Genomic DNA, 3,417 nt, shown 5'->3' with positions numbered 1-3,417 from the left:
GTGGCGACTGCCTTTACTACCTTTGGTACCCTCATCCCCCTACTTGCACTGAGAACTTTTGGCCTTCCGTGCTTCCCTTTCTGCCCGTCTTCGTCTAGAGTGATTGGAATGATGTGAGTGCTACGTCTCATCAGCCTCACTATGCTCCTCATGAGCCTCAGTGTCAGTCACCCTCTCTTGCTTAGGGTCAGATTCTCTTCCCGACTCCTCAGGAATAGGATCAACACGGATGGTTGATTTCCGGCCTCGACTGGTTTTGGGGGCCATTGCTGTGGAGAAGAGTGTTTTAGTCAACGAGCTTCAGCTCTAGCCACCGTGATCTCAAAATAGAATTGGAGTTGATTTCTTGAGATAGCTAATTCCAGTGTTAGAAAGCTTACAACTACTGGTGATGTATTAGTTCAGATAGTAGGCTGGACAAAGGAACAAAAACTGAACTAGAATACATCTACTGGAATAAGAACCAGACTAAGTACTGAGAATGATATTCATATTCAAATTCAAATTCAGATTCAGATTCAGAGTAACTGAGTATAAAGTAGGTATAACTGGAATATAATGTACTGCTGTAATTGGAATTACAGATGAAGGATTACAATGAAGATGATGTGGCTTATGAACAAAAGGATGAACAGAGTACAGCTGACAACAACTGCCAATGATTGCTAACCTGAGTACAATTGCCAACAAATGTCAACCCGTTACAATGTAATGGGCCCTATTTATATTTCTTAGGTTTACCATGGTAATTACCGTAGTAATTACTGTCTGATTCCCTGCCCGTCTCACATGAGCGGGTTCCCACCTAGTGAAACTGTCTCAACCGTCTACATTGTCCTAGAGCTGCATCCCTACCATGGAATTGTCTTCTTCGACGACAAAGAAATTCGTCCTTTTCAGCAATCCATGATTGTAAACAAAAGAAGTGTTTGTGTATGTGTGAGAGAGAGAGAGAGACAGAGATGGGGGACGGGGGGGGAACGATCGTATACCACGAAACTCTCATCTTTCAAAAAAATCTCATCCTTCCATATAGGTTGATTAATCCGGTTGTCTCTTGGGCTGGTCTCTTAAACCAATCCTCCATATCCTATTTACTAGTTGATGGCTTAAGATTATTTCGATAGTTTGACATGTGGCTTCATCACGAAGGCTTTCTTTATACTTTTTTTCCTTTTCAAAGCAGAGTTTAAGGCAGTCCAATGGGTTATTGGAGATCTCCATTGCCTCGTCATCACTACTGTCATTTGAAACAAATCCATTCCTCTCATTCTGATACTTGGAGATAGTGGCCAGTGCAAAGTCCTCCCGTAAACAAAAAGAACTTTGTATATCATGAAGGAAAATGTATAACCTATCTCCAAATTTAAACTTTGGCACTCCTGGCAACATTAAGGTGGCTTTCTGCTCATTGAAACCTAACACATCTAGAGGTAGCTTGATATCTGAGGTTTTCACTGAGAGAAGATTACTTCGTTCTACCTCTTTTGCTTCTTCTTCAAGATCAATGGACTCCTCTATCTCTGTCACTTTAATATATTCCTCATCCTTTTCCTCTTTTTCATCTGTTGGTAAATCGTGTTCCTCCTGGCCTCCTTAGCATCTTTCATAAGACTTGTAAATAATCCATTTAAGATTAATTAAAAAATCCAAAGGATTCTTGAACCAGCTTGCACTCCCATTCATGTAAGCTGCACCAATGGGGTCTGTATATAAGAGGCACCTGATTATACTTCTTGTAAAACTGTCTTTTAGGATCACAATCTTTTAAATTCACTACCACCATTTCACCAACATTAACCCTACCCCTTGAGTGTGAAGCTCAAACTTCTCTCATTCTAGCTTCAAGTGTTCACTCTATTCAGCTATAAACACATCAAGATTAAAACAGGAGACCAAGTCAAACTTATCACGAGCCCTAGAAACTACAAAATCTAAAAGCCTTTCATCAATCATTGTAGGGTCTTCATAAAAAAATGCATCTTTTTTCTTTTGGATTGTTGCAACACATTGGGCACTCTACAAAGTAGGTGCTGAAAAATCCACATCTCTCTTAAGTGAGTTTGGAAAAGTGAATTTTGGAGTAGAAGGGGACTCCATTTTGACAGATGGATCAGTATCAGGCTCCTCCAAAGAGCAGGCTCCTGCAAACTTAGGGCAGGCTCCTCCAAACTCATGGCAGGCTCCTCCAAACTCATGGCAGGCTCTGCACCAGATAAATCAATGGGTTCTATGAAGTCTACATTCCTCTTCATTGAAGTTTTTAACATCTCCGACAATCTTCTCGGAATGTTTGCTTGGCCAACTATACACTCGGGATCTATTTTCTGCCTCTTCCTCCTATGTGATCTTAATCCTGCCATTTAATTCATACTCACAAAAATAAGTTTCATCAAATATAAAGTAAAAGAAGAGCACCACATGATCATATAAGTTTTGAACAAACTATAGCTAGGTATCTCACAATTATTCCCAACTAATCATATACACAATAACATAAGATGATTAGCATGGATAGAATGCAAAACTCCTTTATAGTTGTGAAGACCAAAAGCAATACAAGTGGATCACGGCGCACAGAGTATATAAACCAAAATCCACAGAGCTACTGGCGTGCCGTGATCCACTTGATGGGATTTTATACAATGGAATAGCTACCAAAACATCAAAGGATATTATTCTCCAAAAAAAATGTTTGTACAATTTCAAAAGTGGATCACGGTGCGCGGAGTACATAAACAAATGTTCACAACACTATTGGGGCGCCATGATCCAATATTGGTAGGTAAAATTTTAAATGGTCTTTTACATTTTGAAGCACAATTCCTAGACACGACTAAACTATGGATCAAATGAAAGTGAAGAGATTGACTTTAACTTTGCCAAGACTAGACATTGCTCTTGGAGTAGAGATTCACGACTCGGAATGTTGTTGTTGGTCTTCAAGCTTCTGATTCATGCACCTTGAAGGAGCCATAGGCCTTTTTAAGTCTCTCTCTCTCTCTCTCTCTCTCTCTCTCTCTCTCTCTCTCTCTCTCTCTCCCCTTTTCAAACAATAATAGACATTACTGTTAGCGTTTTTAACGAAGCAAGCCGAATATAATTGTACACGTTGGAGAGGGGGAATGGGGAACACACCCGACACACACACAATGGCCCCTATATAGCTCAGGGTATTCACAGCACCCTTGTCCTCTTGAAAACACCTTCAAAACAAGCAACTCACACTAACAGGGCCTCGCATGCACTTCGCCCAACGTACAAACACTCTACACAATCCTCAAATAGCTACCACACCGATCTTGCCCGCTTCCAGCTCTTCCACATCTCTACACCTCTCTCTCTTTCTCTCTAACACACAAAGGGGGCCCGGAGGGGCACACATGCTCACACACACCTGCACCACACACCCTGGAG

At 41.0% G+C, this 3,417-nt stretch overlaps 1 pseudogene; it reads right to left on the bottom strand.

Annotated features, from left to right (window-relative positions):
- Nucleotides 1–2,019: 2,019 nt before the first annotated feature.
- On the bottom strand, nt 2,020–2,363 carry LOC147431051 (uncharacterized; annotated as a pseudogene).
- Between the last annotated feature and the right edge of the window lie 1,054 nt (nt 2,364–3,417).

The sequence above is a fragment of the Adiantum capillus-veneris genome, chromosome 21 (assembly GCF_014529385.1).
Source record: "Adiantum capillus-veneris isolate H3 chromosome 21, ASM1452938v2, whole genome shotgun sequence".
Taxonomy (NCBI): Eukaryota; Viridiplantae; Streptophyta; class Polypodiopsida; order Polypodiales; family Pteridaceae; genus Adiantum; species Adiantum capillus-veneris.
The sequence above is the reverse complement of the archived record's forward strand: the minus strand, read 5'-3'. Positions and strand labels throughout refer to the sequence as shown.